This window comes from Hydra vulgaris, chromosome 14, assembly GCF_038396675.1.
Source record: "Hydra vulgaris chromosome 14, alternate assembly HydraT2T_AEP".
Taxonomy (NCBI): domain Eukaryota; kingdom Metazoa; phylum Cnidaria; class Hydrozoa; order Anthoathecata; family Hydridae; genus Hydra; species Hydra vulgaris.
In genome coordinates, this window is record NC_088933.1 from 6,945,856 (window position 1) to 6,970,965 (window position 25,110).

General features: G+C 28.2%; 1 long non-coding RNA gene across 1 annotated transcript; it reads right to left on the bottom strand.

Annotated features, from left to right (window-relative positions):
- Positions 1-3,840: 3,840 nt before the first annotated feature.
- On the bottom strand, positions 3,841-4,328 carry LOC136091231 (uncharacterized). Its single transcript, XR_010643814.1, has 2 exons — positions 4,196-4,328; positions 3,841-4,092 (listed from the first exon to the last, which is right to left on the bottom strand). It is a non-coding gene; the product is annotated as an uncharacterized LOC136091231 (long non-coding RNA).
- Positions 4,329-25,110: the final 20,782 nt, after the last annotated feature.

Consider the following 25,110-nt stretch of genomic DNA (forward strand, 5'->3'; position numbering starts at 1 on the left):
TGTCTCTTTATTTCTTAGTTAGTAATGTCGATTGAATGATACCCAGTGCCGGCCTTAGCCTTCTGCCCTTGTACAAAATTTATTCGGCTGCCTCTGCCAAATTTATAAATTTGCTAGTAAATTTCATGGAAAACAATAACAAATTAAATTCAAAAATATAACATTGCAATGAAATGTTTAATTTACATACATTATAAAATGAAATGTCTTATTTATATTTTTTTTTTTAGTTTACAATTACAAAATTACAACATGCGAAATATTAAAACTTCTGCCCAAATTTACTTGTCGCCCTCGTGCGGCCCACGACCTCGCCACCTCCAAAAGCAGGTGCTGGTGATACCTTTTTGATACTAATAAAAGGCGGAGCAATCAATTTCACTTTTAAATACTAATTAAAACTGCTTTTTGTTCTAAGATAAATAACGATACATTAAACGCATAACAAAAGTTTTATTGTTTTGATTACTAACAGCAACTTTGATAAAAGGTACAAAAAAAGCTTAGAAAACAAGATGAAAAAGAAGTTTCAGAAATTTTAAGAAAAAAATTATATTGAGCAGTTATCATATATCATAGCAAACATACATAAAGATCTCAGTTGGATAGCTGTCTTAATTCTTCATTATTAGCAAATACTTTTGGTCTTCTCTATTAAAAAAATAATAGTTGCCGGTGTATTATGAGATTTTTACTTCCGAGTTTTTTTTACTCCCCAGTAAAAATCTCATCTTAAATATTTAACGCCGAGTTAAAAAAGCGTATGAAATTTTTCCTCCTTCCATTTTATTTTTACTATCAAGTTATTATTTGTGGAGTTACATATAAACAAGTTATGCATACTAGATCCAATTTCAGAAGACAAACAAAGCCATTTTTAATTCATAATAATGAAATATATCATGTAAACAAAACTGCAAAGATATATTTTTATTTCATTAATTTTTAGAACATTTTTTGTCATTTTTATCCTGTTACAACAAGATAAACAAGATAAAGTTACGGAATATTAAATAGAAATAAATTAGTATATATATATATATATATATATATATATATATATATATATATATATATATATATATATATATATATATATATATATAATTAGTAAATACATACATATAATAATTAGCAAATACATACATATAATAGTAAATAGAAATTATCAAAATCTACTCATCTGGTTTAACTATTATTGTTTTATACTTTAATTCTCGTAGTATTTATGGTTTATTAGGCGCGGATGTAAGGTATAGCCGTTTTGGCTTACGCTACAACATTAAATAATCAACAAAATAAAAAATAACATAATATTCCAAAATAAAAAAATACATAATATTCCAAACATAATATTCCAAAGTAAAAAAAAGAAAAATAACTAAATAAATAAGCCTAGTAAAACCGTCTTTAAAACAATTACTCAAAGCTCACAAAATCTGAATTAACAAAAAAGATAGGTTTAGACACCGTAAAAAATAGCTTTGTGACTAAGCCACAAAAGATCTGATTTTTCGGCATAGGCTCACAAAATTGTGTTTTTAAAGTAATATGTTTTATTACAGAGTCGTATACCGTTAATACGCAAAGCCTGCGGCAAGATTGCCTTGTGGCTGTACTTATTTCCTAGTCTTTTTGTACCCAATTATATTTATATAACCCAACCGCCTTTATTATTCTCTCAGTAAGTTGTTAACTATGGCGGAAATGATTTGGAAGATACTAATACTGTTGCAAATGCAAATATTAGTGCTTCTCACATTCAAAACATAAATTGTTGCGAAAAAAATTGCAACTAATGTTGCAATTTATTTCTCAACAATGACAAATTTAGACACCTTTTTACCATAGACTTTTTCAGAAAAACATTGTGGCAATTTCATTTGTTTAAGGTAGAAATATTTATTTCGTTTCAGTGATTTTTTTTTAATTGTTAAGCTTTCTTTTATTATTTTTAAGCTTTCTTATTATTATTGTTAAGCTTTTTTTATTAAACATTTATAAATTTATCTTTATATTAAATCCAATGTAACAATAACAATAATGAACTAGTTTTCTTATAAAAATATTTTTTATTGAAAACATTGCAATTGAAAAATATAATTGTATAACTATGTTTTTATGTTCATATCAGGTCTCAATCAACTGGAAACTGTCTGTACAGTTCTATCTCATTTGTCATCACTGAAAATAATTATGTAGTAAATGATTTAAGATTATTGACATCAATTGAGCTTTTCTTAAATGCAGACTTCTACTCAAATCATCCAACTTTTCAATCTGTTTTTTGTAACAATAGAAATGTTTTTCCTTGCTTAAAAAACATTCTGCCATTGTCAAAAAATGTATCAAAAAATTCTTTAGATACAAGAAAGGAAGGCAAAGAGTTAGTACAAGAAGAAGCTGTTCATAATTGTAATGATAAGAACTGCTCCTCTTTCCTTTGTGTTCTTGGATTATCAAGCATATGTGGAAAAAAAATAGAATATTTTTACCCAGACCAATACCTAGTTTTAGTAAAGTAACTCAATGTATACCATTTTCTATCCCTTCCTATAATTATGATATTAGTTATTAGGTTTCTAATTATGCTAGTTATTTCAGTGATGCTAAAACTTTAAGTAATTCTGAAGTTCAACATTTAGTTCAATCTGTGTTTGTACCTTGTAAAACATTTACTTTTCCTAAAAATTCAAATGGACATAGCTTTCAACTTGCATGGATAGATAAATTTCCATGGCTTATTCAAAGATATTTGATGGCGCTTTCTGTTTGCGATGTGTACTTTTTGGTCACAGTTTTCATTCAGAACGTACTAGAGTAGAAAGGCTGTTCAGTAAACCATTCAAGTACTGGAACGATGCTTCAAGAATGCTTCTGAACGATGCTTCTGCTCACTTTAAGAAACATGTATTATAAAAATAATAATAATCTAACCTGCAGAAACAAAGGATTGCATGTTAAAACTGCTGAAGTTTTGTTTTCTTTATCATCATTTTGGTCTTTTAAAACAGAGCCAATTGATATAACCTCCCGAAAAATAATTCAATCACAGATTTCTGAAAATTGTAGATTGTTGTAACCAATTATTGAAACAATTATTCTATGTGGGCGCCTTAGTCTTCCTTTAAGAGTTCATCAAGATAATTCAAAATTTCATCCTGGTAGAACCGAATCTCCTAATAAATAAAGTTCATATTGCGTCAAATGTATTAAAAAAGCCTAATTTTGCAAACAGTAGATAAGGAATAATGTCGAAAATATCCCAAACCAAGAGTAGTATACGAATCAACCAATAAGTTGACTCATTTATTCCTTGCGTACTCCCTAAATAAGTCGATGCGTGTATTACTTCATGCGTGCTCTCCCTAAATCTAAAAAAGTGCGACAGCAGCGATTTTTAAGAATTTTTTTTGTTTCATATAAGAATAAGTCGTGTGTAATTGTTAAGCGTTGGTGCTGACTATGGTTATCATCATTTTCTTCTAAAAATAGATAGCGTGCTAAGCGTTGATGCTTGATAATGGTTAGCATCATGTGCGATAAAATATCGGGCGATTACTAAGCCGTCTTACCTCATATATGCGTTTGTCAATGAGGAAGGAGCGGGGATGCTAAAATTTAACATTTTTAAGGAGGGGTTAAAATTTCGACTTACCCAACTAAATTCATGTACACGCCCCTGAAATATACTGGGTACTATAACTACAGACTACATGTTAAGTATATTAGCCAAATTTAATGACATAAAAAATTTAATTTATGTGACAATGTCTGCTCCGTTACTGACATTTGTTAATTATTTATTATTTAAAAGCAAAACAGTTTAAAAAAAGAAACTAACTCGACAAAAATCTTTTTCGGATTTAAATTGTACAAATACTGTCCGCTCCGTTACTGGATCATTACCATCCATCATTAATGCGAAGAAAGTGGTGGTCGCTCACAACATCATTTGCTTCAATCAACAAGATATTCAAATTTTCATTGAAATTAACCAGATCAATGATATTGTTGCTTAAATGTTGAAATTGGTAATCATTGACATCCGTTTGCATTGGCCGAAGTAATACTTTCATCACTGTTAAAATTCTGCAATATTAAAAAGAAATTCACGGAAGTACTTAAAATAAATTTAATTATTATAGAAACATATAAATTAGCAAAATAATAAAATACACAAATATTTTTTTACCGTGCTAGTGTTTTTGAAAAAAATATATCGCTTTAAATTGTAGCATGTGCAAGCTGTAGCCCTCTTACAAAAGCAACTTAAATCTCGATACAAAACATAAAATTTCTGTCTGTGTGCAGCTGATGCAATTTCATAGTGCCTGTAATAGCCTTTAATGTTTTGGAACATTTTGAGTCAAAAAAAGTAATTTTGGATCCCTCAATATAGTAAAACTTTATTAATGAATGTCCATTGTTAAGAAAATTATATAAACTTTCTGCATCTGGAAGGTCACATCCCATATTAAGCAATTGATCTGCCTGATGTTTAACAGATCCTCCTACTGCATCTGGTGCTCCTTTGCCATGCCCACTTTCAAAAAAATTCCAACTGGCTAAATTAAATTTTAATTCATATATCAATGTAGAGAATAAGAAAAAGTTTTGCTTATTCCTATATTGTGTGGTTGGTCCATCAGAAAAAAAATGAAGATCTGTAATTTGTGGGTTATCTATCTTGAATTCAATTAGCACAGGTTCCAGATGTGCCCACATAGAAGGAGGATTGTGCCTCAAAGAGTCGGATATAGTTGTAAATGACTGATGTTCATCCATTTTATATATTACTCCTGTATGCAACGTAGATTGTTTGTTACTTGCTCCAAAATGTGAAGATTGAATTGCCGCAAAATTCTTGCACACATAGTTCTCAGAAAAATCTATATGTATAACAGCTTCGTTCACATTTACTGTTTCTTTTAATTGTTTGTACATTCTGAACTGGTGTCTTATTATAAAAACATGCTTGCATAGCTCGTTTCGAATTGATTCACAGAATTTTAATTTAAGATCTTTAAGTGTTCCACGCTTCACACTTTTCCTGATAACATTTGCTGTTTTCTTTTCTCCCATCTTTTCGTATTCCTGTTTTTCTTTTTCCCACTGGAACCAAACTGTAATAATTTCATCTTTTAGCAATCCTTTTGCTTGAAATTAAACACGAGAATTAAAACAAATGTTACATTCTCTGAACATGCATTCTCTTCTATCAGTACTACAACAAACTATAAAATGGGCGCAAACGAGTAAACGTTGTATATGAAATGTTGTTTCTCGTATATTACGCGCCAAATTTTTCATAAAGATTTATTAATGAATCGAGTAGTAGTCGCTTTTGTTTTTTATCTTTATTTTTTGTTACAGTCTGTTTCTTTCCAGTTGTTATTCTAGAATTTTCATTACGTGTAAGAAACTTTCTGATCAAATCCTGTGTTTCAGCATCAAGCGATGCATTACCACGATAGCATTCGCTGTTTAGAGTTGTACTTTTTGATGAAAAAGAAGAGTTTGGGGTTTTATTACTGCTAATAAATTTGACATCCTACTTGTTTCATTTGTAAGAAAACCGTTTTCTACAGAAGAAGTAGATGATCTATCAGTGGTTGTAGGTGAATTTGCTTGTAAACCAGGCAGGAAACTTTTAAGCCTTAACCAACGTTTTTTGTATTTTTGGGCTGAACAATTAGCCGTTTCCAACTCGTCCGTTAATGTTTGTATTTTTCTATAAGCCTTTGTTTTTCGGTAAGCAACCTTTGCTCTACCTCTTTGTTTGCGTTCGTTATTCCTACACAACTCGCGTTCCGGTGACTCTGATAACGATGTTTCAATCTTTCTTTTTGCAGCTCTAAATTTTGCTTTCTGGACGCGCCAACAACGACGAACAATTCGTTTTTTTCTTTCTGATAATTCTGATACCATTTTAATCTTCTTTTGCTCACGCCGCATATGCCAACGTTTGCGTTCTTTTTCACAAAATATGTCTGCATTTTTTTCTAATTGTCTGTCCCGAAACGCTTTCTGAATTTCAGCACGAGATTTCTTTGAAGTTTTCATATTATATGCCTAGTTGTATTTCTTTTGGAAAAATAGTATAATAACTGTAATTGTTAATACACCAAAAATTTATTTATTATTTATTTATTATTATTAAAATATATTTCAAGATTTACATTTAATTTAAAAGCTAAACGTATTAGAGTCAAGTGTAAATAAAAACCAAAAAATAAATAAAATCCTAATACTAAAATACTTACAAATTACTCTTACAATAACTTGAAAGTAAAAGAACGCAGCGTACATATGGCATATTTAACGCTGCAAGGTAATCATATTTTATCGCTGCTGTAAGTCCCTAATGGTTGACGTGTTTATTTAATGCAGAAAATAGCTTAGTTTAAAGCTTTTGATTTTTTTTATCTTCGTGATGTCAGCTCCGTTATGTTGTTGTCAACTCCGTTATTAAGAGGAAATCACGGAGTTGACAGTAACGGAGTAGACATAATTATACATAATCAATAATATCTCATTATTACTCATTGGAAAACATCTTTAAAATCTTTTATTGCTATATTGTCCAAAAGATTTAAAGAGTACTAAAACACGCCATATAAAATTTGTAATTTTACGGAATAAAAAAGCGTAACGGAGTAGACTTCGAATAAGAATATCATTTTTAAAAAAAGGTAATTAGGCTCTCATTTTTAAATAAATAATGCTTGCAGCACGATATAACTTTAAAATTTAATAAATTCCATAGAACTGGACTTTTTTTCATTATTTTAATTAGTAAATAAGTAAAAACTACAAACCTGTGACTATTTTAGAATGTAATAACGGAGTGAACAAAAAATGTGGGGACAGCAACTTTTTGACAAGAGCTACAACAGAATAAGGTGTGAATTAATACATGTATTAAAATACCATATATTAGCATGTCTAAAGCACCAAATTATGTCCCCGATAAGCCTTAATACAAAAGAGAAAAAATTATTGAGTATAATAATATAGTCCTAGATGCAGGACATCAACGGAGTGGACATTTTTGATTAACAATTGTGCACACAAAATTTTAAATTTTAGTTGGAAATATCCAATAAAATGCTAGTTTTTATTAACGATAAGTATAACTACCCACGGTGCTGTTTTTTATGTTACTTGTACAAGAATTGCGTTTTTATAGCTGTAGGACATAATTTCAGTAACGGAGTTGACGGAATGAGAAAATGACTCATAAAAGAAAACCTGCAGTTTATTATTTGGCTTGACTTAACCGTTTCTGATGACAATAAAGAGGTTTTTAAAATAAAAATACACTTTTGAGTTGCTGTTATCGCCCACTAACTGGTGTAATTAAATATTTTAATACTTTTTTAAATAAAGTTATTTTAAAAAAAGTAACCACGAAAAAAAATTAAACTATTTAATTGGTGATTTTAATTTGAATTGTTTACAGTATCACGTCAAATACACCATTAAAGAGTTTTACAATGACTTATTTAAAAACAGAGCATTTCCGCTAATAACAAAACCGACAAGAATTACTGAATCAACGACTTCATTAATTGACAATAGCATAACGAGCGATATTTTTAATCATTCTCTTAAAAAAGAAATCATTAAATGCAATATCACAAATCATTTTCCAATTTTTTTTCTCCATAAATACAGATACTAAATACAAATAATAACTTTTGTAAACACATTTATATTAAAGCAAATTTAGCATCAAAAATCAAGCATTGATAATTGATCATTTAATGATCAATTATCAATGCTTTATTGGCAACATATTGATTATTTTCAGGACGCAAACTTAGCTTATGGCAATTTTCTTAAAACATTCTACGATATTTATGACGCAAATTTTCCTAAAATTGAAATAAACTTAAAACTAAAAAAAATACCATCCCCATAAATAACCAATGGACTAAGAAAATCTTCCAAAATTAAACAAAAATTATATATTAAGAACTTGAAATTCAAATCAATTGAAAATAAAACCATTTACAAAAATTATGCTAGAGAATTCGAAAGACAAAGAAAAAACTAAAAAAAAAAAAAAAATACAATATTAACTTACTTAAAAAAAATAAAAACAACTCAAAACGCACTTGGCAAGTTTTAAGAGAAATCACTGGTAAAGCTCAAACTAAATCAGGCGCTTTGACTTACGGTATTAAAGTTAATGATAAAATTTTATATGCTTCAAGCGACATTGCAGTTGAATTAAATAAGCATTTTATTTTAGCAGGGCCTAACTGAGCAAAAAATATTCCATATACTAGTAATACTTTTGAATTTTTAACTCAAAAAACAACAAATCTTAATTGCATTAAAATATCCTTCAAGGAATTTGAAGCTGCATTTAAAACAATTAAACCAAATAAAGCAATAGGACTCAACAGTATCAACGGAAACGTCGGTTTGAAGTCTTGCAATTTTATTAAAAATATTTAAAATCTTTTCGACTTGCGATAGCCGAGGAGTTTTCCCTGATCAACTTAAAATTGCCAAAGTAACGCCGATATTCAAAGGAGGAGATGCAACTAATGTAAATAATTATCGCTCTATCTCTGTTTTTCCTTTATTTTCAAAAATTTTAGAGAGTATCTTATATAACAAAATCATCACTCATCTTTCTGTAAATAATATTTTATTTAACAATCAATATGGTTTCAAAAAAAAAAACTCCACCGAACATACAATACTTCAGTTTCCACGTAGTATTAACGAGTCGTTTAATAAATCTGAATACATTAGGAATTTTTATTGATTTATCAAAAGCTTTTGATACTATTGACCATCAAATTCTTATTAAAAAGCTCAAATTATATGGAATCACAGGAGTCGTTTTGAAATGGGTAAAGTGTTATTTAAATAATCGTGCTTAATATGTACACATTGGCGATAAATCACCAAAAACGTTACTAAACATTTCTTGTGGCGCGCCACAAGGTTCTATACTTGAACCTCTTCTTTTTCTTATATATGTCAATGATCTCCATAAAGTATCCAGTCTGAGGACAATAATGTTTGCCGACAACACAAATTTATTTTTATTGCAAAGCAACATTACTATATTATTTGAAATTATGAACTTAGAACTTAAAAAAATTTCCAACTGGTTCTAAGTAAATAAACTTTCAGTAAAGATTGACAAAACTAACTGGACTCTATTTCACCTACTTTCCAAAAAAAAACTAATACCATACGAAACGCCATCTATATTCATTGATAATATTCAAGTAAAAAGAGTAAAAACTACTCAGTTTTTAGGAATATATATTGATGAAAATTATATATGGAGACAACACATCAAAAATTTAAGCAACAAAATTTCAAAAAGTATTGGAATATTATACAAACCAAAAAGCTATTTAAACATGCGCACTTTAATGAAACTGTATTATTCACTTATTCACTGCCGTATTAACTATGCAAATATTGCACGGGACAGTACTAACAAAAGTAAACTAGAGCCTCTTCATCGTCATCAGAAACATTTAGCACGTTTAGTAAATTCTTGTGATCGACGAACTCATTCAAAGCTTCTCTTAAGAAAAATGAATGTTTTAAACATATATCAACGTATATAATATTCTTTGTTTTATGTACAAGTGCAAAAACGAAATCTCCGTCTCCTTTTCATAGTTTATTTATAACAAAACAAAAAAATAAATACGATCTACGAAATGATTATTTTTTGATGCAACCATTTTTTGAAAACTAATCATTGTAAACTTTGCATATCATTTCGTGGACTGTATCTTTGGAACAAAATTGTCTTAAATAATTTGATTTTTATTTTGAATGGAATTACATATCTTTTAAAAAAAAGTTGAAAGAAGTAGTTTTTGAAATTGACAATATACTTATGTATTTTTAAAACCTTTTGAAATTCTTTTTATCTGTTATTTATATCGGTTTATATGATTTGTAATATATGTTTTTAATTATTTGATTTGTATTTCAATTATTTACGATCTGCAAGCCTGTATTTCTATTATATTGTCTGTCAATATTATCTATAAGAAATTTTTCGTTAAATTTTTAAAATTTTTTTAATTTTTGTTTAAATCTTTTTTTTCTTGATATGATTTGAAATTCAATTATTTACGATCTGCAAGCCTAAATTGCTGTTATATTATCTGTCAAATTATCTTTAAGAAATTTTTTGTGAACTTTTTATTTTTTTGTAAATTTTTTTATTTAAATCTTGTTATTCTTTTATTATTGCAAAACTTTTTTATTTACTACGTAAAATATTTAACATGTAAAAATGTAACAACGTCTTTTTATAGCGGTACTCGACGACATGACCTTACGGTCTTCTACGAGTTTACGCGTTCTTTTTTTTATATATATATCAAATATCTTTATAAGATATTATATTTTGTAACTGTTTATTTTATTTTATTCCAGCTTGTAAATTTTATGAAATATTAACGTAATGTTTTAAAATGTAATAATGAACAAAAAAAAAAATATATATATATATATATATATATATTAATCAATTAAATCTCCCACGAATCAATATTTCATGTAAAATGCATGTCTGTTTGTAATTCTAAATGTATGCATGTATACTTGTGTAGGTTAACATGTGGAAAATGTATTAAAAACTACTTTTATAATACATACCCCGCCCCTTCCATGCTATGTAAGATTACAGAAAAACAGGAAGCCATTCAAAATGACAGCTTTAGAAGAACCTAACAACAAATATAAATGGTTGAGCGTCTAATTATCAAGGGGAAAAAATTACATTTGCTAATAATAAAAATAATATTAAATGTAGTTGAAATCAATTATAGTGCAATATTGAAATCAATGGAAATCAATTATAGTGCTATCTTTTAAGTGGACGAAGGGATTTTCAGATTTTTTTCCATTGAAAAAAATCTGAAAAATCCTACTTGATTTATTTAAATAAGGTTTATTTTCTGAGTATAGAAGTAATATTATGAAGTAAATATTATGAAATATTAAATATAAAAATAATACAAATAGGTAAGAAAAAAAAGATTACAAAATTTCTTTTAAAAAAAAACAAAATTTTTTTATCTATACTCTCAACAGCAATATTTTCTCGCAAATTTTACTGTTGTTTATTATTGACTCTGTTATTTATTAATTATTATTGTCTCTGTTATTTATTTATTATTATTGTCTCTGTTATTTATTTATTATTATTGTCTCTGTTATTTATTTATTATTATTCTGTAATGTTTCTTCTAAATGTTTGTTAATCATCAATATTCACACATTTTTTTCCATCTTTTTAGCTGCTTCATAGCTGCTTCGTAAATCGCTAGATGTTTCACCTAGGTAGCATCTACTCTATATAACAAAACCACATCTGCCGTAGACTGTAATTAGAATGTAAATAATGATATTATAATTATGTTATTTAGCAGAAATAAATGTACTTTTAAAGTTAAATGTTCATAATGTAATAATTCATATGTGTTTGTTCATAATTTTCAAAAGTAGGAATGTCGATATTTTAAGTTGAAAAAAGGACGTCAATTTATTCGATGACGCTAACACTTTGATTAGGTTTTTATGGCTGTTGACATGAAGCTCTAAGTTAGTAGCTACTTTGTAAACGACGGATCAGTAAATATCACAAATCGTGCACTTTGCCTCATTCTCGCTGCGCCCTTTAGCAAAGCATAATTATTTATTTACCATAGTGCTTGAGAATTTGAATTTTCTCTCTGTAGAAATTGAAGTCATTTTTATAAAGAAAGCCGCAATTCAATTTAAGTGCTGTATTTGTTATGCAAAGAAAATTGAGTTAAATTCGTTTTAACAAGAAAGAGTGGATTTATGGTTTTTTAAGATTTTTAATTCTTTTGCCGTTCTATAGAACAACAAAAGAACTCGAAAAGTTATACAGTTTTGAGAACAGTTAGCTTTTAATAGAATGAAATTATGTTTTAACTTTTTTCAATTTTTGTTTCCTAAACCGTTTGACAAATGAATGAATGGGCATTAAGACAAAATAAAAATTGCAATGCAATTGAATGCAAACATTGCAATGCAATTGAATGCAAAACATTGCAATGCAATTGGAAAAGTGAAATGCGGAGAGTTATAAGTTAGAACATGACGTTTTAATTAAAGAACAGAAAGTAAAAAAACTTTTAAAACTATACAGTTTTAAGAATAGCTAAGTTTAAATATGGAAATATACATAAAACAAAAGCATATGAAAAAATCGAAAACTTATTATATTAAAAAAGCTAGATAGTTTTTCATTTTTAATGTTTTCAGCTTTGCCTGTCGGACAGAGGACAAAAAATAAAAAAGGAGGACATGTAGCCTACATATATATATATATATATATATATATATATATATATATATATATATATATATATATATATATATATATATATATATATATATATATATATATATATATATATATATATATATATATATATATATATATATATATATATATATATATATATATATATATATATATATATATATATATATATATATATATAACACAGCCTTTTCTATTTGCCTGAAAAAATTTACTCGAATGCTTAATACATATCCATATAATCCATTTTTATAGGTATTATGCCCCCCCCCCCCAAAAAAAAAAAAAGTTGCTTGTATTTACTGAAACATTTAAAACTTCCTCTTTTGTTTTCTGAAACAAATAATAAGTGTAGGAATAGGCATATACTTTTTTTATTTATTAATAATGTAGAATTGTATAGAAAATTTGTTAAAAAAGTCTATGTTTATATCGGCTATAACATAACTGCAAATAATATTCAAAACCTTGTGAATATAGCCAAAAAATTAGCTGTCAACAACAAAAGATATTAGATAAAAAGATAATCAGACAATCATTACAGCTTATCCTTTGTGGTAATGTTTATACTCTCTCGTGTTCTTCAGTTACAATATTGTCAGAGTGCATCAATGTATTATTTCATATTAGAAGTGAACCTTAAGCCACTACAAGCAAAACTTAAAACTTGGAAAATAGGCCAACTTTAGGAGAAAAATTTATTTCTGAGAAAAAAATATTCTACGTTTTCTGACCATTGGAACAGTAAAATGCAGTACTTTACAGTTAGTTTTGCAGCATTTTGTAACGCAACTGCTATAAAACAATTGTGTGTGCTTAGATGACAAAGATGACAAATTTATATGTCTCAATTGAGAGTACAAGTTTTTATCATGTCACTGGTATCCAAGTAGTAAAGGATATTTTGACAACAATTAACATTTGCAAATCAAATCCAGCTCTACTGTTTTGAATAGTGAAGAATTAATGGGTATGTTTAGTGAAGCTAAAGGAAAATTCCCTTATCAAAAAAAATAAGACAATAAACTATCTAGAAAATATAAAACTAATATACTGAAAAATGTAGTTAAGTGGTATTAATGCAGCTTATAAAAAAAAAAAATTGACCAAATCATATTGAATTACGAGCAGAAATTTCAAAATGCTGAAGACAAAAAATAGATGAAAAATAAAAACAAATGCTAGAGAGAGCACTATGTGTACTATCTTTTAATGAAATAAAAATTTATTTAAATACTTGTCTAACAAGCAACTTGCTAGCTTAAATGAAAAAAAGTCGGAAAAAATTGTAGTGAGAGAACCCTGCCATGAACGGTTTGATACAGCTAATAACGAGTCTGTAATGTGTGATGGGCAAGTAGTAAAAAAAAATAAAAGAAAAGAAGACAGAATTTTAACTATTTTTTAATGGAAAATTAAAGAAACAGATTCAGAAGTTGTTGGCTATTGAATGAAAAAGTTCTATCTTGCAACTGATGTTATATCAGGAAAGTTAATATTTTCATAAACTGATTAAATGGTTTTAAAAGTGTACATATGATAGACTGGAATAATATCAGTTTTGCGATATGAGATATATTTATATATTGATAAATTTATATAAAAAAAGCTAAATGTTATGTAAATGTATATTATTTACATATATATAAATAATGCACCGCAAGTGGTGTGACTTGCAAAAAAGGTACAGCAATTGGTGTGACTTGCAAAAAGTACCTGCAAGTGGTGTGACTTGCAAAAAGTACCTGCAAGTGGTGTGACTTGCAAAAAGGTACCAAGTCCACTTTAGCCTGTATATGTCAAAAATAAAAAATCTTTGAGACACTTTTTAAGATGCACATACATGGACTGAAAAATATATATTCATTAAAATATTTAACTGAATTTAAATAAATTTCAATTATGACGACAATAAAAATCGGTTTGCGTAGTTGAAAATTGATTTTTCAATGGTGGGGTGAACTTTTTTCAAAATACATGCAAATAATAGTTCATTTCGTGCTTTTTAGGTAATAGTTCATCAAACTACAGTACAGGAGTATGGGGTTGAAAAAAAAGTCATAACCTGTTATTTACATTGACTTAACAATAAATACATAGTTACTAGTTATGAATTTTTTTTTTTTTTTTATTATTATTATTATTAGGTGCTCCAAGAAGTCCTAACGGTCTTGTCACAGAGCACCGCGGAAGTGCGTTTAACCAGGAAGTTCACGCCTCCTTCCATACCGCAACGCGAAAATATGCCCAAAGCTCGTTTCGAACCTGGATCTCCTGCTTATAAAGCAAGCGTTCTAACCACTGCGCCACGGCCGCACAGAATTAGTTTTTAACGGTGAATTAGTTTTTAACGGTGGGTAAAATGGCTACTTAATATCCTTACTTTCTATTCATATTATTTGCAATGTCAGTCTGGATATACGCAACAAAACGTAAAAATCCAATTACAAAAGAGGTGGAAGAACAGTGACTTTTGGCGACTTCTTTGCACAAAAGAAGCTTCAAAATATTTTTTCTGATTTGGCTACGGATGGCATTTCAGTTCGAGCTACCAGAAATAATTTCGATATTCAGAAAAAATTCGATAACCAGAAATAAATACACTTGCCAGTCAATTGCTCGAGTTGGATTTAAACTCCCCGCTAACAAAAGTGATGTAATGAAACTTTGCACCAAGATTTAGATGAAAAGCAAAAAAAAAAAGATTGACACTATAAAATTAAAAGTAGCTAATAAAGTGAAGTTTAGCATGACTGTCGGTGAGGTTACTACTTTAAGAGGACAAAGATATTTTGGAGTTAATATTCGTGGTAAAACGTATAAAACAGGATTAATTCGAATTTTGGGTTTATGCAGTGCGCTTGATATGGTTGAAATAATGAAACAACATCTAAATGTGTTTGGAACATCGATAAAAAAGATTTGGTTGCGTCTACTCAGGATGGAGCATCTGTAAACAAGAAGTAAATCTGTAAACAAGAATAGTTCCTATATTCGTAATTTTGATGCTATTGGTCAATTTTGTCTTATTCGTGATATACATCTTGGAGTATGTGACACACTTTATACGAAAAAACAATTGAAAATTTAAGCAACCCCTATGATGACGATAACAATGAAAAATGATTCTTTTGATGAAGGCACTAATTTTGAATTTATAAATAATGATTGCGAAGATTATATTGACTACAAATATATACTTAAGAACTCACTCAAACAGATAAAATACATCAAACTGTCAAGTTTTTGAAATCAAATTTTTAAATTAAAAGTCAAGGCTCTACTTGGAAAAGAAATTGAGCTTCATCTTGATGTAAAAACTCGTTGAAACACAATACCAATAATGCTTGAGCCATTGATAAAGACAGAGACGGCAATTCGAGAAACTTTATTAGAATTTAAGGCAGATATAAGTTTAGCAAAACTTATATCTGCCTTATTTTTCTTCGAGAAACTTTATTAGAAGCTAAAGCAGATATAATGTAGACTTCGATGTCTTGAAAGGTTTACTAGAGGCAATGAAACCCATTAAACTTGCTATAGAGAATCTTAGTAGAGAAGATGCAACTCTGTTGCGCGCTGAAACGATTTTAGAATTTATATTTGAGAAACTTTCTTTAGTCAGCAGTGAAATTAGCAAAAAATTGATGGATAATTTGAGAATTAGAGTCGATGAACGGCTGAATGCAGATGTCATGAATTTATTACGCTGTCTAAAGAACTCTACAATAACCCCATCCAGAGATACAATAACTTCGACTTTTTGGTGTTCATGAAGTTTATATTATTGAAACAACTTCCAGTAATCCATCAGATAAAATTTTAATTTTAGAAGAGGAACTGAATGTGTTGCTGACGAAAAATGAATCACCAATAGTGATTTTTAACCACCTGAAATTGTCCTGGACAGAACAATTTCAGGTGGTTAAAAGGGTTAAAAGCTGAATTTACTCTTTTTAAGAATACAGGCCAGCGAACAGAAAACTTACAAAAGCTTTATGATGCGTTATTAACAATTAAGCCCACATCTACGGATGTTGAAAGAGTATTCTCCGTGAGTGCCAACTTTTGTATAAAAAGAAGATCACGACTTCCAGATAAGTCATTATCAGCTCTTGTATTTTTGAAATACTATTATAAAATGTAAAGTTTATGTTAGGATATATATTATTGGAAAAAATTTTACTTTTGCCTGCTTAACACAAGGAGGGAAGGTGAGGGTAATAAAGGAAGGAGGGGGGGGGGTAATGGGATGCGAATTTCAAAAACAGTAAAACAGCTGTTAACTCCTGTTTTTTAAAATTATAAAACAGTAAAACAGCTGTTTTTGAAAAATCACTATTTTTTACAGAAACCCTAGACTTGACTTTAAAGCTCTTGATTGGGCTTTATTTTTTTTTATTTATGCGGATTCAAAATTTAAGAACTCGAATAATTTATAAGTCACCTTGACTACGTCGAGCAAATATATTTTAGAGTTGCGCGATAGTTGTCTCAGCTGTCTCTACGACAAACATGGTCGATTGGTCACACACGACCCTAAAACAATTTTTAGACAAAATTTTGCTCTTAAAGTGCTCTAAGTTTTGTGGTTATTAAGGTGCTCCAAGAAGTCCTTACGGCCTTACTACAGAGTACCGCGGAAAAGAATTCTTTAATTAGAAGTTCACGCCTCCTATCGTACTAGTCACTTGTCTAGCCAATCCCAACATTGAACCTTGGACCTCTTGATGCTGAGTCAGAACTCTAACCACTGCGTCGCGCCTTATGACGTTACATATTTTTAAATGCAAAACAAATGCGCACCGAGTTATTGAAATTTTAACTCTTCAATACATATGAAAATCAAAAATATTTTCATTTTTCATAACTAAAAAGTTTAATAACAATAATGATAATAATAAAATAACTTTACCACTGCACAGTGGGCCAGATTTCACTTTTACTGGACAAAATTCATAACTAATTTAATATTAGGGCTATATTGACTAAAATTAGGATGAGTAATAATATGATGTCTGCGCTTCTTATGAAGGTGTTATTTTTTAAATTCGTTGCTATGCATATTAAATTTCGGATAGCAAAAATCTAGTTTTGGTATTTCCAGAAATTTTTACGAGTGCTATATAGCACTCGTAAAAATATCTGCAAATACCAAAACTAGATTTTTGCTATTCGAAATTTAGTATGCATAGCAACGAATTAAAAAAATAACACCTTCATAAGAAGCGCAGACATCATATTATTACTCATCCTAATTTTAGTCAATATAGCCCTATATAATAAAATTTGGTAAACATATGTTTACCAAATTTTATATAAGTACCAATATGAGGTCGCGCTTTTTAAAAACGTGAATATATTTTTTATTTAGTTGCTATGGATATAGCAACTAAATAAAAAATAATTTTGCTTAGCAGCAACTAACTTTTATTAGTTGCATATGTTTTATTTGCACTATGTACACTATTTAGCACCTGTTTTATTATGAGACCCTTGCTCGTGAAAAGCAAAACTTATTTAAGTTTAATATGATTACACGTTGCTAGATAAACTTGTTTTCCTGTAGAACAAAATTGTATTCTAATTTAATTAATTAGTTTTTCTAATTAACAGATTTTACGAGCGTCTACAGAATGTTTAAAATTTGTATGTTTATATTGTTCTCATGCATTCACAATCATCAAAAATCTTTGACAATGTAATCTATAAGTAGTACAAGCTTAGCAAACAATAATTCACAAGAATTTGAAGTTGACAAAGTTGCAACTTTTCTTTGTTTTTAATGATGATTCTTGAAATGATAATGTAGGTCTGCCGAGTTGTTTATTTTTACTATCCTTCATTAATGTGGTATTAAGATCATTTTCAAGCCAAGCTGAATTCTTTATAATAAACCTTGCACCGGTTAGTTTACTTTGAATCCATCTCTTAACATAATCAAAATAAATAAACGAAAGACTGTTGAGTCAAATAAATTAGTGAATTTTGCTTCTTGTGACACTCATGAAGCCTTAATAAAAACAGCATTTCAACATCTAAAATGAATAGCCACAATCAAAGCAACCAAAATAAATTATTAAATCAATTTGGTTTGACAAGCGCTAAAAAAATAAGAACAAAATTTAAATTAGGATATATATATATATATATATATATATATATATATATATATATATATATATATATATATATATATATATATATTATTGTTCAGTAATACGTTTTGTATGACTAATACCGTATTATATGTTTTCCACGTTTTTTAAAATTTTGTGCAAATAAAAATTTTTGAGCGCAATTACAGATTTTTTGTTAGGTAAAAGAGTTCAAACGTAAAAGAAAACCTAAGTGGCGCCTAGTGGCAGCCAGATTTATGAAATTATTAAAGCAAACATATATAAGCTTTAAAATATCTGAGTATAAAAGCAAGATGTAGCAATAAAAAAATATATTGTCAATTAAAAGCAAAAGTTAGACATTAAAATATTACAAATTAAGCATATTTAAATTTGCTATAAATATGTTAATTACATACCAATTTTAGTCTAACAACTTTTAAAATCTAGATAATATATAGAGTAATAATATAATATTTTAAAAAGTGCAATATTTTATGTAAATTTTATTTATTTCCATCGATTTTTTAAACAACATTTTTCTCTTTATAATTTTTTTTTTCTAGTTTACATTTGCGTCTACTTCAACCACAGCATTAGTATATTCATTAAAACTTTAAGTGTATATAAACGGTTTTAAATTGTTTTATAATGTCTTTATATAGGTTCGACACCATTTAGGCATCAAAATTCTGATTTTGGTTTTTATACTTTTGTCCAGTCACTGGCCCACTGTGCACTGATCGAAATGTATTAACACACTGTAATATTTACAAGCGCAATGTATCAGCTTGAGCAGGACTCAAAAGTCAACAAATAGATCTTATTCTTATAAGAAGCGCATAACTGTTATGAAAAATTGAAAATTGATGACTAAAGTTTAATTAATGAGACTAAAAAAACAAAATAGAGCTCCCCGTCGTTATCCAAGAAAAATTATCAAAAAAAAAAAAAAATGTGTTTAACCAATTAACCGCGCCCATCGGTGGGTTATTCCTGATACACCAAACCTGTAAACGTTACAAGTGAACATTTGTTATTTTCTTATATGAGTATGTATAGTCAAGTCAAATTACCTATGTCTAATTATGTCTAATTATGTCTAATTATGCAATGGTTATTTACGTGGATTTTTTTGGTTAAATTCATTTTTCGGTAATATAGTACTTTTACAAAACCTTTTAAGTTTTAATCTTTGGTTGTTTATAAATATTTGAAAAGTATTTATTTTTGTGTTAAAAAGTTTAAAATTGTTTATAAAACTAAAACTTTTTAACTTGTGCTAAAAGGTTTAAATTTGTTTATAAAACTAAAAAAAAATTATTAAGAAACCTTTGAAAAAGGGTTCTCTCAGATAACCCTTTTGCGAAACCTTTTTTTTTTTACGGTGTAAGAAAAAAAGGTTTCGCAAAAGTTTTTTTTTTTGTACAGTGTATGCGGAAACCCGTATTTTACAGAACCAATTTTTGTACGAAAAGTCTGTGCCACGATTTTAAAAGTTAGCTATTCGCCAGTGATGTAGTAACGCGTTTTTTACTCTTATTTTTAAAAGGTTTATACTAATTTATACCTTTTTGAAAACTAGAATAGTTTCACTTTCTTATTGTGTAGTTTTCGATTATATATAGAACGTTAGAAATGAATTTCTTCATTGCAGCAAACATTGAAGTTGTACATCGAAATTGAAAGCTCATTAATTCTATACACTTCGTTATCTTAAGTTATCTTTTATGCGCCAAATTTTATTGAAAAATTTCCATGCAAACTATGTCTTTATTTGCAAACACTTTCAGGGTCGGAGAGGCATTAAGGGGCCCGGGGGAAGACATAATAGGTAGCAAAAAATTTAGCAAAAATACTTTAAACCCTTAATAACATAATTTTTTTCTTAAAAAGGTATTGGAAAATAAAAATTTATACATATTTACAATAATTAGTAATTATTAATTTGTACTTTTTAGTATTTTATTTGCGTATCTTGATTTATAGAGAGGCCCAGGACCTTTAGACATAGCAGAGCCCAGGAGAAAATACCCCTTAACCTTCCTCGCCAGTCCAAACCTGCACACTTTTGCTGCCAATTTTTGAATATCCATTTTATTTCCATAAATTTTCTTAAATCATTCCCGGAAGGTATTGGTAGATGTAAAAAGTTTTTGCATATGCTAATAAATTTTATAAAGTTTATTTACTAATGTAATAATATGACTCTAATATTACATTAGTATAAGACTCATATTATATGAGTTGACTCATATTATATGAGTTGACTCATATTATATGAGTTGACTCATATAATATGAGTTGACTCATATTATATGAGTTGACTCATATAATATGAGTTGACTCATATTATATGAGTTGACTCATATTATATGAGTTGACTCATATTATATGAGTTGACTCATATTATATGAGTTGATTCAGATAAAATGACTTTGCATGTTAAGTAATCAACAAAACTTTCAAAAACCGAAAGTTTTATTAAAACGGTGATTTTTAATTAACATTTTAAATTAAACGGTGTAAAACGGTGCACAGTGGGCCGAATATTAGACATGGTGGACAAAATTATTTTGATCTTTTTTTTTTTACTAAAACCCTTTATATGTCCAAAGAATCCCTTTTTATTAAGATATATTTACTTTTATTGTAAATTTTTGTTAAATAGTTGCCAATACTAAAAGTTATTTAACAAACTTTATAAAACTTTAAAAACGCGGATTTAAATTTTTTTAATTTCAAATCATATCACTTCTTAAAATCGTGGAACTGAATGACAAACTCTTCTGGTGGAATAAACTTAAAATAAAAATTGATGCAACAAACTTTAAAAATAAAAATGCGCACTTACTTCGGAAAAAATGAAAATTTGTCTGTTGATTTGAAACTCTATTATCGATATTATTATATAATAGATTTGAAATATATAAATAAATATATAGGAATAAATAAAAAATATAAATGAGTATGTAGATTTCAAACTCTATTATTGATATTATTACATGTTCACGACGTTTTGAGTAAGTCTGTAGATTATTTATCATCTCTATATATAATAATGTATTATTTTTATTTTTAATATATTGGCCGCAGATTCTGGGCGAATGATGTTACATATATTAATGATATGTTTTTATTATTATAAAGTCTACTGAGTTTTAAAGGTACTATACAAATAATCAACAGGCACTCTTCATTCGTCACTATTTTCATTTTAACTTACCTGTTTATAAACACTCTATCCTGTAGCACCATCAAACCAGCCTTGCATATAAACGTTAGTTTAGTTAGTTCCTTAGCATTATGATTAGCACAGTAGTTTATATATCACATAGCTTTTTAAGAGTGTGTTTTAGAAGATTTTTTAGCAATATTTGTACTGACTAGCCATCTATTTGAATATTCTTGGGATAGCATTTAGCTTTTGAAGATCTTATACCATTATATAAAGGATATGTGGCAGCCTTTTTTTTCAGCACCATTTCTTAGAAGTTGGTATGTTTATATTTTATATCACCATTAATAGTTAATGATATAGTTTCATCAGGTGAATATATCTAAGCAGGTTTAATGGGGTTCTTATTTCAAATTTCAGAAATTTTTGTGCCAGTTTCGTACTTAAACTCACTTCTTAGTTTCAATTTTATTGCATGAAGTAATTTATGGCTAAATAAAATATTACTAACATTCTTAGGCTTATTCTTCTTGTTCTGTTACAAGCTTTTTCAAAAGAGCCACATGGTTTCCCAACTTTATTAACTGATGATGTAAGCAGGGACGCCCAAAGCATTTTTTGGTCTTTGAGATAGTAAACTTCCAGACTTGGAGCAAACTCCAAACATTTATATGTTTATACTTATGTCAAATAAAGATGCTTTGCAAAAAATTGCGATGATTGGAGCTTGGGAACAAAAAAAACCCCAAAATTTAGCCCAATCTGCCCCAAACGTGAGAGCAACAAGTTGATGAAATATTTTTTGTATTTTTTTTAACTAGACTTATAATCATCGATAAATTTTAAATTTCATAGTAAAATATTTTAGCGTTCAAAAATTATGACCATATAAAGTTTAAACCCCCTCTTTTTGAGGGGATTGCAAATTTTATATTGTCATAATTTTTGAACTCTGAGAGATAATACTATGAAATGTCAAATTTATCGATGAATATAAGTCTAGTTGAAAATAATACAAAAAATATTTCATCAACTTATTGCTCTCACGTTTGGGGCAGGTGGGGCTAATTTTTTGGGGCTTTTTTGTTCCCAAGCTCCAATCATCGCAATTTTTTGCAAAGCATCCTTATTTGACATAAGTATAAACATATAAATGTTTAGAGTTTGCTTCATGTCTGGAAGTTTGCTATCTCAAAGACCAAAAAATGCTTTGGGCGCCCCTACATGTAACATTTAATTTACCGTAGGTGTATTGAAAATCTTAAGCTAGCCAATTTTCATTACTTCTCTCAAAATGAGTATTATCAATGTTTACAGCTATTAACTTTTTACATTATAATTTAATGAAGTTTTTACTCAGAATCCTCTAGTTTAATATCAAGAACCTAGAACAGTTAATATCAATGAAAAGAATGGTATATCATTAGGAACTAGTTTATTTTGCTGTAAAAGTCCGTAAATGTCACCAATTTTTATTTTATTACTAAACAAACAAAAAAAAAACTGTTAGGTAAACAGTGCAATTTGTATTGAATTAAATAACATACAAAACAACATGTATTTTTGTTTACAAAAAATAAAAGTTGATTTCAAGCAAACAACATAAGTTACAATTCATTGTTTTAAAATGTTAAAGAAACCCAAAAGGGGAAGTTAGGGGCAATGTATTTATTTCAAATGGGTTGTATACATATTACATTTACTAGTTCAAGTATTTAATATAGGTTCTCGTAGGTTCCCTAAATTATATGACACTTTTGTAGAAAATAAAAGTAATAAATGTTAAAAATTCACCTCGTTATTTTAAAGCCAGATTATAAGTGTATTATAAAGACTGATCTTTACTTTAGATTTTTTTCGAAAAACTTTACGGTTAAATATTTTAAATATATAAATTAATTTCGTAAGCTTATAAAATTTTAAAAGTTACTGTTTATTATGACTATGTATAAAAAAAAAAAGTTTCACGCTTTTTTAAAAAAAAAAAGTTTTTCATTATACATCACACCGCAGCTGATTTTTGTGGCTTTAAAAGATACTATTATACTCAAAACAATTTTCAAAACTTTAAATTAGAGTATTACAAATATGTTTTAACATATGGTTTTGAATATAATAAATACCTATTTTTTAGGTTTTGTCCACCACCTGGCCCATTGTGCGGTGTAAAGCTGTTTTACATCTTTTTACAAAATTATAGTTTCAGTTTTACACCGTTTTACAAAACGGTGTTTTTCATAAAACTGTGTAAACTTTACCGGTTACACGGTGTAAAACAGTTTACACTGTAAAGCTGCTTACAAAACGGTGTTTCACAAAACAGTGCTAAACTGTTTTAAACCTTTTTAATAAGCAGCCTAATATAAAAGCGTGTCAATATTAGATGGTGTAGAGTTGTTTTAAATCTTTTTTTACAAAAGTGGGCAACAGTTATACACTAATATTCCTAAAAGTATAATTGTTAAACCTGATACAACACTATCATCATATACATTATGATACAATATTAATAAACTTATTAATAAACGTTGTTAGACGCATTTTAGTGTTTAACGTTTTATTGTCGTAATAAGACATTTGCCCAATATATATTGCATGCAATATAATACAATGTTAATAAACACTTTTTTAACGACGTGCATTTTGCGTATTATAGGTAGTTTGCACGTAGCTAAAATAGCGTTCAATTAACTTAAACTGAATTTCTTTGGCCAAATAAATTGTTTGATTTACATGAATAAAGTTTGTAAAAAATTAAATTAAAATGCCTGCTTTTTTTATACGCATATTTACATCTAATATTCCTAAAAGTATAATTGTTAAACCTGATACAACACTATCGACGTAATATATTTTGTAGTTTACAGGGAATTAATCTCTATATATAGTTTGGGTATAAAAGGGTGTAAAGATATAATTGCCAGCATGCTTTATCAAATTTTTAACATATACTAAACACTGATAAATATTACCATATATTTTGTTAAATAATATATTACTCTGTTGAGTACAATTTTCCAGATCAATAAATTTTCCTAAAAATTAAATTACTAGTATTGTTAGTAACAAATATTTAAATGAAATTATAAATATATGTAAAGTATTTAAAAGTACTTTTACATTTATAATATCCAAGTTATAAGTTTCCTTTTTCTTTTACAGTTAATTTATTTTGTACTTTTTTATACTGTTACATTGAATGACAGGAAATGGTGTATTTGTGTTATTAATATTAATTTTTATGAATTTGTTCGGAGTGTTATTCAGGATCATACTTTTTTTTTTAATTTTTTTTATAGGTGCCCCAAGAAGTCCTTACGGTCTCATCACAGTGCAATGATGAGCATTTAATTGGAAGTTTACGCCTCCTTCCTAACCGATGTTGCAAAACTTGCCCAGAGGTGGGGTTTGAACCAAGGATCCTTTTTTTCTGAGGCAAGTGCGCTACTGCTGCGCCA